The sequence below is a fragment of the Phasianus colchicus genome, chromosome 4, assembly GCF_987193195.1.
Source record: "Phasianus colchicus chromosome 4, bPhaCol1.hap1.1, whole genome shotgun sequence".
NCBI lineage: Eukaryota > Metazoa > Chordata > Aves > Galliformes > Phasianidae > Phasianus > Phasianus colchicus.
In genome coordinates, this window is record NC_143439.1 from 12,532,292 (window position 1) to 12,552,133 (window position 19,842).

Sequence of the window (19,842 nt, forward strand, 5' to 3'; positions counted from 1 at the left end):
ATGGAAGTCCAAGAAAGCTAGGAATTTTCCTTGATAAGTGCTATGGCCAGACAAAGCATTAATGCCAAATTTTTGTAGTTCTGTTGATTCAGTGTGAAGCTGACACCTGATGTTAACTACCCTTCTATGACTTACTGTACCTACTTCGTTCATTGCGATGGAAGAGAATAGGTAACGCAGCATCTAAACTGTACTGTGAACAAAGACTTTCAGGAAGCAAGCAGATTGCACAGATCTTAAGCCAAAACTGGGGAAAACATTTGCCTAAATACAGCTCTCTGCCCTCTTCACCTTCCCTTGCCAGGAAAATATTGGCAGCAATGCCAATCCTTCCCTTGCTTTCTGTGGTTTCAGGAAAGTAGCTGTGCCATATGGATTGCGATATAATGATTGCAGTCTCTGTCTGGGATCTGGCTGTTGCTCCATGAAAGATTAACATCTCTGAGATCTGTGTCTAATACATAAATTATTCACGGAACTATGTCACATAAAGGTATGACTAAGCTCATTTTACAGCGTAGACCTCAGTTTCTTCTTACATGAGAACTGCTGATAGTCACACGCCGAGAAAGGGGAAAGGCTTAGCACATGATCATCTTTCCTCTCCATTAAGTTTATGCACTTTGGCTTCAAGTTATGGTGCACAGTATGGTGGAACAGAGGTTTCTAGAGAGAGGGCTGTTACTTTTGTGTAACCTGTGATGCTGGTATGTTTAAATATGCTGACATAAATTTCTGGAAGTTCATACTACCTTGGAATTTGCTGAAAAAAGTTTCAGACAAAACAATAATTTAACATAGAATTCCCTGTTTAGCCCACAGAGTGGTAACAAATACATTGAAAATGAGAAAATGCAAAATTAAAGCTAACGTTCTGTCCAATGAAGGCAAAAGAACTGGAATTTAAGGTAGAATGCCTACACTAATTTCTTTATTTCTATTTTTTTCATTATTGGTTTTTATATTTTTATATTTAATTCTTCCATTTCAATTTTAAAGTAACAAGTCATATTTTTGGAAAACTCATTTTAAGAAGTTTGTTTTCCTGTCATGTGATCTTTATTTCCTCCATTTATAAACAGTGCCTAAAGTTTATATTCTTTCAAAGTAGTTTTAAACATGTTTTTTATCATTAAAGTGTAAAGTTATTTCTGTTTGAGAATCAGAACCAGTGCAAGCAGTACAAACTCAAACTTTCTCAAATCTTCACTTGTCTTATATCTTGAGTCTTTAAACATTGGCTAAATCGCACTTGACAGTGGTTATCTTTTCCTTTCTTGTCTCACTTATCCCATTAAAAATTCACCATAGGGATTTGTGTAAGAAATTTGGCACTCTTTCCATATGCCAAGAAATTTATTTCTGATAAGATTTGTTATCATTTTGTTATACATATAAAAATATGAATATATATATAATCTTCAGTAATATAGGAGATGCAATATTAGCATCCTCTCTATATTCAGATTAATTCAATGAAATTATTAGGATTATTTTCCACCTTGAATAGTTTATCTCAGTAATGCCAAATTTAGGGGATTTAATTAAAAGAGACAAAACATTTTTGCATCATTCACTTGCTTGTGATCTCTAAATTGAAATGCATATATAATTCCTTTAAGCCATTCTTTGTGTTTTGAACAACTGAAATGATAACAAAGGCTTATCAAATTAGGTCTTCAATGGTTATGAAGGTAGGTAGGATGCTGGATTTTTTTTTTTTTTTTTTTTTTTTAATCTGTGGTTCTGGAAAAGGAAGAAATGGAATATTTGTGTTCCTCAGTTAAGGGGTTATTGTCTTAGAACATTCTTCTCTGTTTCAAAAGGCAACTTCAGCATGTCAGCAGGTCGTATTTGATGTCAGTTTCTACACAAAAAACCCATCACTAGACATCACCCAAGTGCTTTCTAAAATGTTGTTCTGTAATCCTACATCTGTCTGTATGCATGTATACAAGGTGATGTTTATATAAAGAAAAAGAAGCAATGAAGAAATTATGGTGCCCAACTGTTTGGATTTTTTGTGTGTGCACTGTTTGAGCTGAGCTGCCTCTGCTCTTTGATTTCTAGCACTTGCAGATATTTTGACGTGGAAAAGTTTGCTCTGAGGTATGCAAGGAAGTTGCCAAACTACAAAACACAGTTTTCCTGCTAAACAGAAAACTGGGTGAAGTTCCCTGCTGTTCTGCCAAGCCTGAGGTGATCACCACTAATCCCTCAGGGTCCCTCTGCACTTCTGGTGATAAAGACGGTGAGTGATTTGGTTGCCTGCTGTTTATTTTGCTGTTTTATTCACCAATATAAGGGAAGAGATGTGTGAGCTCTCTTTCAAATTATTTATTGTTTTCTAGAGCTTTTCAATCATGTAAAGTACCGTGGTACCATAAAGATAATAAAGATCATATAAGTAAGAGGTCAAGTCAGGAGGTACATATACATTGCTGAAAATGCAAATCATTCTACACAAACCTTGAAGTTTTTCGTCTTCTTGTTACATTTCATATTTAGCATTAACAATTTACTAATAATAATCAGCAATGCATTTAATTGACCTGTACTCATTTTCTGACAAAAAGGAGCAATGATGATTATTGTTTGATGTTAGTAGTTTGATACATGTTTCTATTAGAAATAAATTTGTTCTCAAAATTGTGATTGAAGAAAGATCATGGACATTTTGAACAAAAACTAATCCTCACTGCAGATGCACATCTCATACAAATGCAAGAGGTATTATGCAGTGCTCATTCAAACTTATAACTGACTTATAATTAAATAAAAGACATGCTTACATCAAGGGAAACCAAACCGAAAAGCCTGTAGACAAATATTTTCTGCTCATTTCACCAGAAGAATTTTCATCAAGTAGGAGTTTATTTAATTGAAGCAGGAAAGAATTTGGTCAATGACATTTTACAGAAGGGTATAAACAAATGGTCTTGAACTGACAATTTCACAGACAGAAGTGCTGAACATATAAATATTTTATCCCAGAGCAGATTTCATTTTCTCCTTAAGAAAAATTTATATTATTAACCTGTGAATATCAAATAACGTTAATGTTTAAAAAATGTGTTCAGAGGCCATGTCTCATGACCAGATTCTAAATGATTTGTCTGCATTGTTACCTGACAAAAAGAGATGAAGGAATTATGAATATTTATGTAATTTCTAAGTAGAAAATAGTGTTCCGTATTTTTTCTCAGGCAGTATAGTACTCATTTTGTAACTCTCATTTAAGTTCATGCCATTGGAATTTCTTCCACAAATAGGTTACAGAGGATTAGATATCTAAAATGTATGTCTTTCACTTCAGCATTACAAGTTTTGTTTTGACTCAAGAAGTGAATAATGACTAATATGTTCTATTTATTTACAGCTTCTTGTGGTTTTCCATCCAGTAGCCAAATTTTTTCAAGCTATCTCAGCAGACTCAAATTTTAACTGCACTTTAAATATAACTTCATAAATAGACTCTATAGCTAATTGAATTGGAATTTACTATATTCACGTATGTTGCAAAGAATAAACATTCAGTGGAACTGTCAAAGGGAAAATTTTCTTTTGGATGATGTTTCTTTTCTATACATTATTGTGCTCATTCTTGATTATTTTTTATCTTCTAGCTGCTTCTCTGGACTAATAGAAAACAAGAAATCAACTGTTCATTGAGAACTCCCACATAAGTAATGCTGCAAATGCTGGGATGTAAGTATAGCCTTAAGTAGAACAATGCACCGTACTGTAGCAGTTAACTCGCTTTTCTGCAATTAATTGATCTTCTTCCACACTGACATAAAATATTATAAAAACAAGTCTATACCACAATCATACAGTAATCATATGGAGTTAAACTTAATTAATTTGACTTTGTTATCAGGAACATACAAGAAATGCTTTCAAAAGCAAGAAATGAAGGGAGGAGGAGGAGGGAGTTCCTTTGAGCTGTACACTCAAATGTACAAATCAATTCTGATAGTAATTGTGTTGCTTTTTTTCTTTCTTAAATACTACTATTTAAGCTAATATTCAGAAGGCCTACTTCAATGTTATTGTGTGAAAATTATTTATAAGTATGTATATATATATATATATATATATATATATATATATATATATATATATATTTTTTTTTTGACGGGAACAATATTCTACCTTCTCTGTTGAGCACTATACTACAGATCTTGACAGTTTTGATCCCGGATGAAAGGGATCTAAGGTTTGATGCAAAGTGAAATATTTTCAGTAGGCTGGACTGAGATAGCCTCATTCCTGGTGCCCAACGTGGAATATGTATGCTGTTTGCAGAAGGTAAAATATTTTAAATCCTCTTAGAGAAGAGAATTAAACTGTGATTTCCAAATGATTTCTAAGTAACTGTAAGACTGATAGATAAAAACAGATTTTATTTATTTCTTCATTTAAAGACAGTCTTTGAAATAAATCCTCTGTGACTATGTCTGGCTCAACAAATTCTAGCTCTGAATTCAAACTTAAGTTTATGAGGGGGTCTCTACATCTTGAAGAAAAATTCAGCTTAAAGTACCCTATTTACTGATGTGTTAGGTTCAGCAGCTCCATGTACTCAGTCTTGTTAATCCTGTTTTGAAGCTTTTAACTTTCCTAATAAATTATGTAAGTCACCTAAAGCCACTTAAGGATGTGATTGTGTTACAGGAGCCAGATACATGTAAAATATATTGCTGTATATACACTGTTATGGTAGCTTTGCCTCTTTTTTTCTTTGTTACTAATATTTCTATTCTGTTATATATTTTATACATCCATGTAGAAAGTAATTGTGAGAAAAAATAATGACATAATTTCAGTTCCATGTCCAAATTCAATGTCAACTGGTCAAGAAAATCTATGGATACGTCTGGGGAAATAAAGCAGGGACACTTGACAGTAAAATAATTTGCTTTTTTTTTTTTTTTTTTTTAATTAAAAAAATGTTGCAGTGATATGATGGTAAAGTAAATAGAGAAGGAAGATGGTGACAAAGCTAGAATGCCGGTATACAAATCAGTATTAATTGCCATGACTGAATTTCTTCTCCTTCAACATTCAAATAAGGGACTACCATACAGATGTAAGACCAAATTACCACTGGTTTGATTCAACCATGTACTTGTAGGTATTTACTACTTCAAATCTATCACTTAGTAATGGAGAAATTCACCAGCCTCATGGTGTATATGATGTCAAATTTTATGATAAAAATAATCAACTTAAATGGCTTCTGAATCAATATCAGTGAATAATTTTCTTGAGTTCTGATTTACTATTCCTTTTTTTCTGAAAAATGACTCTTAAAATAATGCATAAAATATGAACTTTTCTGATGCCAAATTTTCTGAAACCAGTCATTAAGATTTACTATTTCCATTATGAATAATGTCCATTATAAAAGAGGAAAAGCATGACTGTAAGGCAAGCGTATATATTCTGTCATAGCACAGCAGTTTGTCTTCAATGACTGATGATGTTTGTAGTTTAGGAAAGTAATAATATAGCAACAACAAGTGAGAGTTGCATTTTTAGCACAAACTCATTGTTCATCACATACATTATTTTACTCTTTGACAAAGTGAATGCTTGTTACTGTCAGTAATAAAGATAGAAAGCCAGGTGATCTCCTCCTATAGTTAAATAAAACTACAAACAAGGCATAATGAAATAGCAATCTAAAACAGACTTCAGCAAAATGTACCTGTTATGAGGACAAGCTTCCTTCTCAAGATACCACTGTCTCATATTACTTAATGAGAAACAATAGAGGAATGGTTGTTAGATACCAACTGAAACATACATGTTTCTTAAATTCTTAGAGAACACAGAGATGATCTTTATTTATGACTTAGCAACCTAAATAGATGACAGCATGAGATGGAGCTACGCTGTGCATGCAGCTTTACTTTTTGTTTCTCTTCTGTTCTCATTCTCCTGTTCACTTTCTGTCTTGAGAGGAATATCTTTCGATTTCTCCTTTCTCTTCCTACTGCTTTGTTCAGACTTAAACGAAGGCAACTGCAATCAGCAACTAAATAGACATTTCCTGCCTAGTGTAAATACCTAAAGCAAGTTATTAAAGCTTGTTCTCATTCCCATGCATTGTTTGAGGAGCTGAATTGTTGATGACTCAGGGGAATCTGAGCTGCCGCTGACTGCGGATTCTAGCAGTTGGCAATACTCTCAACCTATTTTTTGACCTTGAAGAGCTGTGATCATCTCCTTGAGAAAAGAAAGAAAGAAAATATTTCCCCAGAAGCAAAGTATTACTATCAAAGTAGTAGTAATTTTCTGTGCAGTATCCCATTGGAAGGATCCGGCATTTAATCATGTACTTCTTGCTTGCTAAGGCTTACTAAGAACTTTTACATATTGTAGGTGATGCAGGAAAGCATAACACATCAGATGGTCTTCAAACAAGAAAATTCCCCCTCTATAACGCAAAATTTACAGTGCCAGTGTGAATAGTCCTCGTTTTCTCTCATCTGCTTGGTTTTATATCATTGCAAAGCCAAAGAGACTTTTTTAGTCTTTTTCATCTCTTTGCTTTTTGGAATTGTCAGAGAGCCTTCCTCTGCCATCACTGAGCATAGCAGAAGTTAAGTGAAAAAACTGAAAGGGAGGAGAGAGGACAAAAATTCTTTGTATGCTCTCTGCTTCTACCTAGAGCCCAAGTCAGCCAATAAAACCTTTAGCTCTTACAGATTACCCAACCCGTGCTTGGTCCCATGAAATACAGTTCAAATCTCTTCAAAATTAGTACAAGTGTCTGTTCCATAAATACAGTTTAGAAACAAAAGAAATTGTAATTTGTCCTATGTAATATTGCATAGTTGCTGCAACTAGAAAGAAAATAATTGTTGTGTAAACAAACAAACAAAAACAAACAAACAAGCCACTAAGACTCTAGGGCTTAAGGATTAGAAACATTCAGTTCAATAGACTGCATTTCCATTCCCACAAAATAATGTCACGTTACAGTAAATATGTAGATACAACCTCTATCAATTTAACTACGAAATGGATGGTAGTGTTTTTTTACACATGGTTTCAAACTATGTATCAATGGAAAACTGCCAGCTTCCATGAGAATCCCTCTAAATAATTAACTAAAATAATTTCATACAGTGTTCCAAAAGATTTATAGGTACTGACTTTATACAAACAACATAAAGCTGCTTTTGAAATGTATTGTAATTATATACTGATCTTTCATTATCGGTATATCTATAATGAGATTTAGATTTGCTCTTCTGCTATAAAATATTGTTAGACAAACTTTCCAATGCAAAAATCAAAGAAAGCTCAGAACTAGAGAGAAGAAATTTGTATTGAAGACAGTGTTGTGAACAGATAGTGAATGAATCTCTAGGATTGAGGATATTTTTCATTGTAATTTTTCATAGTAAAGGTGTCATAGTAATAAAAATAAGTTTTTTATTTTGTGACACTTGCAAATTGGTTTCAGGTTTATGAGAAAGCTGTGCCGGTGGGAAATAATCTAAGAAAGCAAGCTCATGAATCTGTTAATTACAAAGTACAATCCTTGCTATGTTTTGAGCTATCAGAAGTACCTGCTAATTGCTACCAGCCATTCCCTTTCACTTCAAGTTTATCTAATTAATTTGAGAACACACTTGAATTCCTGAGTTTAGATTTTTGGGTTTCAGAAGAATTATTTTCTCTTAAATGCTTTAATAAAACCTCACATGTACTCCAGATCAAGTAGATGTTTTCAGATACACCACATAGAATCATAGAATGGTTTGAGTTGGAAGGGAACTTTTAGATTATCTAGTTCCAACCCCATTGCAGGGACACCTCCCTCAAGACCAGGTTGCTCACAGTCCCATCCAGCCTGGTCTTGAATGCCTCCAGGGAGAGGGCATCCACAGACTCTCTGAGCAACATGTTCCAGTGTCTCACCACCCTCACAGTAGGGTATCTAGTCTATTTCTACCCTCTTCCATTTTAAAGCCATTTTGCCTTGTCCTTTCACTACATGACCTTATAAAATGTCCCTCCCTAGCTTTCCTGTAGGCCCCCTTCAGATACTGGAAAGCTTCTGTATTCTCTCCTTGCAGCCTTCTCTTCTCCAGTCTGAGAAGCCCCAGCTCGCTCAGCTTGTCCCCATAGGGGAAGTGCTCCAGACCTATGATTATCTTCATGGTCCTCCTCTGGACCTGTTCCAATAACTCCATGCCCTTTTTGTATTCGGGGCTCCAGAATTGGATGCATCCAATATTTTTTTTCTTCCTGTTGTCTTGTTTCTTTAAATAAATTATTTTTGTTACAAAATGTTCCCGATGTAAGCATTCGAGATATCCATGTTTTTAATATAGAAAATAAGTTAATTCTACTTATATATATATGTATCTTTAAATTAATGATAGTTTAAAAAGGTGGAGTTTTTTTAAAGCAGTATCCATTGATGTACAATCTTTATTAATCACTCACCATGCCAGAAGGCTAATTATTTCTGAAATTAACTGCATTTTGTAATATCCAGGTTACATTTTGCATTCTGGAGCTCTGCTTAAGTATTTCCATTAGATATATATTTTGTGTTTGTAAAGGATCACAGTTTTACCCCTACAATTCTGAGTATGAGCAAGTGATACAAAAAGTGTTTCTAATCTCTATGAGCTACCTTAAATTTCTCTCCTCTCTGCCCCCCAACCCCCCCCCTTTTTTTTTTTTTTTTAATCTTTGAGAAATTCAGAATCTGTATATGGAGGTAAGATTTTTATTTTGAATCATATCTAATTATAGCTTATTCTTGGTCCGGTATTAGAAAAACATAATTGGAGGGGGAGTAAGAACTCAAATGCAACTGTAAAATAAAGCTAGATGAAAATGGTATTGGTCATAAAATTATGTCAGCACTATCAACTCCAAAAAATTTGCAGAGTAAGAAGAGGTTTGCACAAGATTTCATAGCATTCTACTTGAATTTTTTGAAGTGGAATGAGAAAATGTCTGTCTTTTCTTCTTAGCAATGTTTTTATTCTTTATCTTTCATAGCAAAATGAGATGACTGGTTGGTTAGTTTATCATCTGCAGATATCATAGATGGGATGTAGGTGTAAAGCATTTTTCCAAATTGTTCTCCTGTATGAATGCAGACTTTGAATTCTCGTTTAAGTCTGATTGAGAAAATGCTAGCTTTAGACATCTGACTATCAAAATGTTTGTCTAGAGTGGAACCATAAAGTGTACTTTCCTGCAAGTATCTGCCCGGTGATCTCCTTTTTAGCCTGAAGCGATGATTGTCTGTGCATTTTAACAGTTCATTTGCTTTCACTATACTACTTGTTTCTTAGCACATGGAATTTTATGCAGTTTTGAAGTAACCTCTTGTGACGGTTCAAATGAACATTTGTATTAGATGCAGTGCCGTGGAAGAAATTACTGTTATTATCTGTGTACATTTTAACACAGATAAACAGCATCTATGGATGCTGTCTCAAAAGGGATTTACTTATGCTTTCTGTCTGGTAGCAATGACAAATGAAGGAACCACATTTAACATGTCTTAGTATTTTCATAGGTTTTGTTTTTTTCAAGTACAAAGACAACCATAAATCAAATACTCTCTGTGGGCTATCAGCATCAAATTACACAGGGAGAGATCCATTTCTGTAATGTAGTCTTAGTGGTATCCAATCACAAGATTCATTTCCCAGGTGGATAAAAAAGGAAACATAATTAAGCACACTGATTTTTTTTAAGCAATCCTTTGGCTCAGGGAGTTATGTGAAGATACAATAGCATTCATAACAGTCCTGTAAAGTTGTACAGTCAGCTTCTGCTGCAAAATGGTTGCCTGTACTATAATAATGATAGTAAATTAACTGAATTTTGTACTGCAGTTTCAATGAGCAGCATATCTAGAGATTATAAGCTTGCTTTTATTCTTTTTTAAATGCATTACAGTGAAATTAAAGCTTATTTCAAGTGATTTTTGCTGTTTATTTTTTTTCCAGTTAATTGATAACATTTCTATCCCTGGAGGTGCTCAAGGCCAGGTTGGATGGGGTCCTGGATGGCCTCATCTGGTACCTGCTTTAGTGGGTCGTAACCCTTCCCATGGCAAAGGGATTGGAACTAGATGATCTTTGAGGTGCCTTCCAAGACAAGCCATTCCACGATTCTTTGATTTTTCTGAATACAGTGGAAAGCTTCTAATTGATACCAGAGCAATTTAAGACCTGCTAAATTGAACCAGTATTATAATGTTATGAAAAAAAAAAAAGAAAAAAAAAAAGGAAAATCTACAATAAAGCTGGAAGTTACATTCACTTACCTTAGGAGGACTGTTCCTTCCCTCCAAGATTGGTCACTATTAAAAAAAGAAAAAAAAAAAAAACCTCTCTCTGTCACAACATAATTGAAAGCATATGTATCTTTCTAAACTCATTTGTCTTCTTTCTGTGAAATTGCCTAAGATATTATTGGATGTCTATAAATGAAAGAAAAAGTGGTGGTTGATTTTTTTTTAATTGTTGGCTTTTCTTTTCTTTTCTTTTCTTTTTTTTTTTTTTAAGAGTGGAAAGTGTGGCCACTACACAATTTTCCTGAAGCCTTCAATTTCTCTTTGTTTCTTCTCAGACATTTTAAAGTGTTATAACATCCTTTCATTAAGAATAAGTTTTTATATACATGTGGTTGTTCTCCTTCATTCAGAGGTGTTCATCAATATATTTTATTGATGTTAAAAAGCAAGCAGTATAATATTATTAAATTTAGTTTCCTTCCTTTGTTTAGTTGAAAACATCTTGTATTTTGTTCTTAAACATCTTATTTAGATCTGCAATTCAAGCACGTGTAGTTATATTTTATTGTGTATGTTAATAGCAATTTGAAAATGTGCTAAAAATGTCAAGAAGTTATTTTCATGTAGGTAAGTACAAGTTTAAGTGTTTACAGAATGTATCTACTGTCTTTATTCAGCAAATCTAAACATGTATACAATGGTATGATGAACAAATGCAATGGATGCCAAAAGAAAATGTGGTCTTGAAAACTGGAGTTCCTCCAAATTATGTAACTACTTGTTTATGCTGGAGAGAATGCTGTAGGAAAAAGATCACCATCTTGAACTCTTATTGGTCGTCTGTCCTATAGGCAAATTAATTTGCTTATACCATAATTTCCTGACATCACTCTTAAAATGAGCTGCCATATTTTTGCTCCAGATTTATTCATTCTATTATTTTGATAATTATTACTATTATAGAAAAATGTTGTTACATTTTAAAAATATATTTTTTAAAAAATTAATTTTCTGCCTCCAGGGGACCAAAACCAAAAGACCCAAATCGTAGCTCATCTAGCCATAATTGTAACATTTTACCATTGTGCTTCTTTGTTGCTCATGAGAACATTGTACGATGATGTGAAAGAGAAAGAAAGAAAGATAGATGGATAGATGCATAGATATATGGGATGAATACAGTCCCTGTGGCAGTGGAGTATGCCCTTGAGGCAGCATGTCTTTAACCCGTACCTGAAGTGGTCAGGCAGTTGGACTAGATGATTTTCCTAGGTCCTTCCAACTGAACTATTCTAACAAGTACAGGAGTGCTATTTTGTTCTTCTTTTTTGTTTGTTTGTTTGTTTGTTTGTTTGTTTGTTTGTTTTTTGTGTTTTTGTGTGTGTGTGTGTGTTCTTGTTTTTTTTTTCTTTTTTTTTTTTTTTTCCCCATAATAATGTCACTAGAAATGTGAATTGCTCTTTGATTATATATGAGTTGTGTGCTCTGAGGTTTAATTGTTTGTACAAAAATTCAAAGAATTAGTGAAGGGAAATTAAGATCACATTGTTAGAGTGCTAAAAAATAGTTTAAATACAAGTAGCTCATCTAGCAATAATTGTAACATTTTACCATTGTGTAAAGGTAAACAGTTCATAGTAGGTCCCCAAAACACATTTTAAATAAAAAAAAGTTTAACAGTAAAAGTGATGGCCAGGATGAAGGAAATTGTAGCCACTAATGATTTAGCATTAAAATTACAGAAAGGAAATAAAGGTTAATATTTGGCTTTTTCTGAACCTGTGTTGCAAATTGCTAAGGTATAAGGTATTTTCACGTTATCAAACTATATTACAGATATGTTTTCTGAGACAATAGTAATGGATTGCATAAGTATTGCTTATGATTGATCTCTAGTAAAACTATAAAGGAAAAAGAAGAAAGAAATGATCTTAGATGCTCAGCCTACATGTGGACTACAGTTTTCCTAATAGGGGTTTTGTTCATTACTTTCTTTGTTTAAAGAATTATATGAGGAATGAGGCAATGTAGAAAAACATGATTAGAAGGTTTTGTCTATAAATAGTGTATTTCTAGAAAGATCAGTCTCTGTACAACCTAGGGTTGCCCAAGAAATTGAGGAGCTTCACTTGACTCAGAGGGTGGTGACACACTGGAACAGGTTGCCCAAGGAGGTTGTGGATGCCCCATCCCTGGAGGCATTCAAGGCAAGGCTGGGCAGCCTGGTCTTGTGGTTGGCAGTCCTGCACATAGCAGGGGGCTTAAAACTAGATGATCACTGTGGTCCTTTTCAATCCAGGCCATTCTATGATTCTATTATTCTAATTTAACTACTGACTGACAGTTATGGTTTTATTAGGTTGAAATTAGAGAAATGCAAGAAAGAGGATCTGCTAGCATTTCCGAGGCAGTCTAATTTGAGTCTTTCTGGAGTGCTTCAAGTAATGATTCCCTTTGTCTTTATTGCTGCAAACGAAATTTATCAAAATTTTGAAAATACTCTTTATTAGTGAAATAAAATTTAATATTTAGGTTATACTCCATATTTAATAGAAAAGTATATATCATCAAATGCATCGGATCTGTTTCAAATAACAATGTTAGAGACATTACTGCAATTATGAAGGCATAAAATTACACTGATTGTTGGCCAACATCTTTCTACAAGATAGCATCAAAGTGCATTTTGTACATCAAAAGAGTAACTTAGTGTCTACGTATTTACTTGTATCTTCATTAATCAGTTTTACCTTTAAATGGTGGGCACATACTTGTTAATATGTTCTTCATGAAGTACTTCAGCAGAAGTACTTTGCTTTAATAATGAAAGTTGATTGGAACATTTATGAAAAATGATAAGGCTTTTGTTATACAAGGCTTAAAGCTACACACACAGATTTACTTCTCCTAATCTTCTGTCAGAAAAAAAATGTTGTAGTACAAATTCTGTGAGTAGAATCATTCAACCACAATGTAAAAGAAAACACTTAGGGAAGCTAGGAAAAGAAAACAATTCTATATTTGGAAGCATTTAAAAAATGTTACCTTTTCCTTCTCTTTTTCCTCAATCCCTATTTCTAAGGGAAACCTACAATTTAGCTTCAGTAGTTGACTCTGGATTCATAAATCTAATGGAGATTAATTAATTGCATATTGCAGACTCAGCAGATTTATTAGTTTTCTGGCATACTATAAATTTCACGCCCAACTTCCAACTAAACCATCAGAGTTCTAAAATCAATATTCAGCTTTCTCTCTATGTCGAAGAGAGCTAATGACTTAATCATCTCCTTCTCTCCTATTGTCTTTTATATTTTTCTAGTTACAATCACTATTTTACCCCAAATTGTTTAATTGATTTCAGAAACAATAGAAAGGTAAAATCAAATATAAATTCTTCAGTGATTTCAAATGACGGTGGTACCTGATTTTCATTCCAGTTCCTATATAAAGATAATATTTACAGTCTAGAAACTGCAACAATTAAAATTTCATATGTATCACGTATCAGATAATTGTGCTATCTTCTTACTGCATGGGATTTTGACATAAAAAGCATGAAGGTACTTTAAAAGCCACAGTTCTATACGAAACACCTCTTCTTTACATTTTTATGTGAACATTATTTACAAAATAAAAGCATGTTAGAATATATATTCCAGGTGCCCTGCTCAAATTAAATTTTTACAGGTGAAGTATTTAATTTTCTCCATTTAGTGTTTTTAACAGCACCTTATACTATAAAATCCAGTGTTGCAATGCTTTTACTATTTCTGTGAATTGTCTAAATCCAGAAAAGCTTAATGAGACACACTCAGCATTAGAAGGATTAGTGTGAAATTTAATTTGAGTTAATCTGCTGCACACAGAGGAAGATGCAGAAAAAAAAAATGTAAACAGGAATTACCTGTTTTAAAGTACAGCCTCACTAAATATTCAGCTTTATGTATTTATTTTATGAGTTGTGGATGATTCTGACCTTGTGACTCTGCTGTACTTATTTTGAATTTTACAGTTTCAAGGCTCCTATTACTTTATCTCTTTTTTAACTGGATTTCATATTTTTCAGGAAAAATGTCTAGCTTGTCAACACTGCAGTTTGTGTCATAGCTATCTCCAAAGCTCTAATTCTCTGATTTCAGCAATAGATGAGTACTGTACAGTTTTCACTGTGTGCAAATGCACTAAGTCCTAAGTACTTTCTAATATGGAACCACAAATTTCACGAGGTTCCTTGAAAACATTTACAACAAACTAAGTAGTTCTAATGTCCTCTAAAGCTATGTAGATAATGCTTTGCTTTAAAAGATAAATCACTGGAGTCTAGAAAATTAAGGTAAATAATTTATATGTTCATTTCAGGAAAATGAATAAGAGGAACTGTATTTAAAAGCACCTGAGCAACTGTTGAGCTTCTCTTCCCTTTTCTAAATGAAAGATATTTGCTACTAAAAATAAATTAGGAGGTTTTGAAATTATGATCAGCTTATAATAGAATTTAAACTCAGATCTTACATTTAGAGCTATTTATTTCAGTAGTTTAACATAAGCTGATGTCATCATCAAGAACATTATACATACATGAAAAACCTTGATTTATATTAAGAAGAGCGCTGCACATCGATTCTTTAACAGAAAGATCTATCATTCTTAAAAAACAACAGTGCTTTCCAAAACAAATAAATTCAATTTGATGGCACTTGCAGACTTCAGTACTTTTGAAAGGGATATAAGTTGACAAGGAATTTGCCTTGCAGGTATGTGGAAACCACAGACATTTTCCCACCCACAGCAGGAATACGTAGGTTAAAGTTGGATATCAAAGACATGAATTTTTCAAGATTGGCTGTCATCCAAATAGAGTGTCATAGAGTTTCAGCATCCGTGGAAAAGGAAGGAAAAGCTAGCAAACGTGAGAGAAAATAGCAGAGAAAAGCTAACCAAAGGAAGTATTGAACTAAATCGGCAATGATGGTAAGGTTTGCACAAAGAAATGTGACAAACATAGAAAAATAATAATAATAATAATAAAGAAATACTTGAGATGAAAGGATGAAGGAAAGACTTGTATTATTTTGATGAGCTTGTTATGAATCAGTTGGTACTGAAGAAGAACTGAAATGCACATTTCTAATATCAACTTACATGAACCGAAAAAAGCATTAAATTCCTGCTGTGGGGAAGAAGCCTTCTCCACACTGGCATTAAAGAACTAAGAGTTAAATGGGCAAGGACATTTCAAAATATTTTCTTGAAAGTTCTATAGTTGTATAGCTACTATGAAAGCCAGATGTACACACATGTAGTGAGAGATTGCTGTAAAGCTTGTTGTGAGAGGTTGACTTAAGTCTGAAAACTTAAATAAAATTTTCTGGAAATTGCAGCCCTTTCATTATGTTATGTATGTCTGATCTTTGGAAAAGTAGCCTTCAGCTTCAATTAAAATTGCAAGCAAAGAGAATTTCATTAGAAAACTTTTAGAAAAACCTTATATTAATACCATATTATATTAATATTTGGTATTAAGTCTACTGTACACTTTCTGAGATATATCCTTGCTTTTGTATGTAGTTTTGTATACACACAACTGTTGCTTTCAATGAAGACTTCAAGTGTTAACTTCAGCTATAGTTGAGTACACGGAGAAGGTGATAAAATCTGGATACAAATTACCTACCTATCAAAAGAATGTGTACCACTTTTAGTAAAATTTTTCTTACCTGGTTTCATAATATATAATATTATTTTAAGCTTACAGTTTGGATATAAATGAGACATGACTTTTCATTTTAGCTAGTAAAATTGATGTGTATGAGGAATTGTAGCTATGATACAAATAATGTAACTTATTCTTAACAACATTTTCATTGTTAGCAATGAAGAACACTTCTGGGTTGGAATTCTCCCTGTGAGAATGAAATCCAGCATTAGTTTTCTTGCTATGGTAACCCAAGACAAATGATTATGCAGATGATTTGTTTAATTGACCAAGTCAGAGAGCAGTCAAGTTTGAAGAAGAGTCATCTTGGAAAGATTATTATGTCCAGTTGAAAATAATAAGCCAAACATACCTTTGGACTAGGAAAAAGGAGAATCATTTCTTGCTGCAAGTCAGAAGGGATGTAGACATATTTTGACCAGCAGTTTGTCAGAAAAAGACAGGAAAGTGTTCTCTAGCATTAGCAACAGCTACATTATCTTGGCATTCTGGAAATGGGCATGAAATTAAATTGGCAGAGCTACAGAAATGACACATCTTTACCAGAACTGTCTGAACAGACAATTGAAGAATAGTATATAAAACACATCTGGATTTCTCTAAAAGACACACTGTTAAGATACTTTAATCATAATAGAAAAGACAATGAAAATAAGCTTTTTTTAAAAAACAAAAACAAAAAAACTTGGATAGAATCTTTGGAATACTGTCATTGTCCAATCAAGAATGTCTCCAAAGGAAAAAAAAAAAACATAATGAAATTAAGTGGAGTGGGCAGATGAATGAAAAAAATAAAAGACAGGGCCAATGCTGAAAAAAACAGGATAAATTAAAGACAGGAAGAGTAGGCTTTTTCATCACTGTGAAAAGAGTGATTAATCTCAAATGTAACTATGACACTATATGGGCTACTAGGAATATGAGTTTTCCTGATGGCAAGATGAACTTTCCATTTATTTAAATGATTCTAAGTAGAGAAGAAATGGTTTGGAGGAAGTTACTGATTCTGTGCTGATCTCTTCAATTTTGATGATAAAACTTTCCAACTCTTCAGTATGGGTATGTCTGTTTTAATGGAACATATCTTCTTGCTCATATAGTATTTTACATTTTGGGTGCAAGTGGATTTGATTATTATATGCCAGGATACATGGGTTATATTTGTACGATTTGCAGCATATTACGGTCTTTGTGTAAAGCAAAGATCTCTGTTTAAAATAACTTGACATCTGTTTTGATTGGGTAAGAATTTCATTCACTGTTTTGCTGTAACACTGCAATCTTCTTACACATCATGCATAGGAAAATGGTAAAAATTACATTAGTCAAAAGTCATGAATGATGCAAACAATAAAATTGTTCCTCTGTTCCTTTTCATTTAACTTTATTTAAACGTTTGATAGTGCAATCTGAAAAGTTTTAAAATTGTAATTAAAGTTCAAATTAGTTTCTTTAATCAGCACTTAAAAATCTCCCAAATACTTGATTAATAATGAATGCAGGTTTATTCATTACTGTGAAAATTTGATGCTAATTTTTGGTTAAAGTTGGATTTTAACCTCCACATTTCTTCTACTCATAAAATAACTGTAAAAATAAGTGTACTTACATGCTTTCTACTGTGATCCTATGTGTGTATCTGTTCTTCCTGTTCTTCTAACATTCAAGACCTGCCATATCCTTTCGCAGAATTTTTAGAGTTGGATGGGACCTTTAAAGTTCATCTAGTCCAACTCCTCTGCAGTGGAGGTATCAGGTCACCTTGGAGCCTTTTTCTTCTCCAGGTTAAACAGCCCTAGCTCCCTCAGCATGTCCTCATAGAAGAGGTGTTCCATCCCTTGGTTGGATCACTTTGTGGCCTTCCTCTGGATGCATTCCAACCGGTCCATATCTCTCCTGTACTGAGGACTCCACATCTGGATACAGTACTCCAGGTGAGTCCTCTCCAGCTCAGAACAGAGGCAGGATCAACTCCCTTGCCCTGCTGACCACACTTCTTTTGAGGCAGCCCAGCACACATTTGGCTTTCTGGGCTGAAAGGGCATACGTCCAGTTTCCCATCCACCAGTACCTCCAGGTCTTTTTCAGCAGGGCTGTGCCCAATTGTTTAATCTCCCAGCTTGTATTGTTAGTGGCAGTTCCTCAGCCCAAGAGCAAAACACTGTGCTTGGATTTACTGAACCTCATGAGGTTCTCTTGTGCCAACTGCCCAAGCCTGTCACGCTAAAAAGAAAAAACTTCCAGTCTAAAGATTCAAATCTGGTGAAAGCAGATAATTACACTGTGGTTGTTTTTTTTTTTTTCTTTTTTTCCAAATATTAAGTATTCAGTATAAGTATTAAGTCATCTACCATGAGTTTCATGGGTTACCATGTTTCTCCTGATTTATGTGGAAGGTGCATGTACTGATTAGCATTGGGAATTAGGCTGCATTCCTGAATGTATTCATATAGTTTACAGTGTACAAGTATGGATTTCAGTGCTTACATTATGACATCTGATTTTTTGTAGATGTTACCCTCTTTTAGCCATTCATTGAAACTGAAGCTTGTGATGGGAATTTGTGCTTTGCCTTTTTAAAACTTGCAAATTCAAGGTGAGATTAACAGCTTTTCCTTATTGGTGTTTATATCTCTTCTATCTATGCAGATGAAATATAGGTTATTAGACTTATTAAAACAATACTGAATATTTGTTGTTGTTTTTTTTTCAAACAAAACAAGCTTTGCCAAGTGGAAGGTAACTATATTTTCTGAAATTAAGGTAGCTTTGGACCATATTCTAAAAACTATTCGAACTATTCAATATTGCTGCAATAATATGCTTAGTTTAGAAGTTAAAAAAAAAAAAAATCAACAAAATCAGCAAAAAAAAAGCTGATAAATATTACTAATCAGTAATGTCACTGCAGAAAGCATAAAATATAAGAATGAGTGTTTTTTTTTCCCTGTTTTTTTCTTATATTTTTTCTTATCTGATATTTTGATTGATGTTATTTTACTTGTGATTCGGTAACATTAAAGTTGCAGAGATTGAAGACTTCAGACATTAAGGTAGGCTGAGTTTTAGATATTAATTTTGACAAAGAAGATGATTTAGACCTCTCAAGAACTGTGACCATTTAATTTAATTTCTTGGTGTCAAGACTTTTCTTTTGAAAGAACCTCCCCCATCCAAATGATAGGCAATTTAATGAAAGGCAACAAATAAATATTAAAAGCAACAGCCATTTCAACAACAAAATACCACCCTATTATTATTTTTGATAAACTAACTTAGATTGGACAATACAATTACCAAATTGATTAAGTGAATTAACTAAAATTATAACACCCAAAAGCCAGGAGTTATCAAGGTGATATCGCCAAAAAAAGCATAAGGAGATTAATGACTGGTAGCCAACTCACATGAATACCATCCTCGAGAATGTATAGAATCTTATTACATAGCACAAAGCCGGTGTAATGAAAAAGATGACGTATTTTAAAATAAATTCTAATTAGTCCTTCAATTCTTAATGCAAATCAATTCATTTGTAATATGAACTTCAGAGTTCATAGTATATTCAGAATCATGTATAGTATAACCAGACTTTCCTTTGTTGGTTCAATTTATGCCAGTTTGACTCCATTAATTTTTAAGATAGACCGTCTTCATCCTCATCTCTCTACAATATCATCTCTAGAAAGCAGTATATATCTATCTGTCTTAACTGGAAAATTCATCCTTCTTAATTCTCCCTGCTGTAATCTCTTTAAGGAAAAGTAATCTAACTTTAAGGTGTGCAAATTCTAAAAGGAAATACATACATACATATATATATATATATGCATGT

At 33.3% G+C, this 19,842-nt stretch overlaps 1 long non-coding RNA gene across 1 annotated transcript; it reads left to right on the plus strand.

Moving 5' to 3' along the window:
- Nucleotides 1-410: 410 nt before the first annotated feature.
- LOC149918058 (uncharacterized) lies at nt 411-18,575 on the plus strand. Its single transcript, XR_016466333.1, has 4 exons — nt 411-493; nt 3,627-3,708; nt 17,792-17,941; nt 18,519-18,575. It is a non-coding gene; the product is annotated as an uncharacterized LOC149918058 (long non-coding RNA).
- The last annotated feature ends 1,267 nt before the right edge of the window (nt 18,576-19,842 follow it).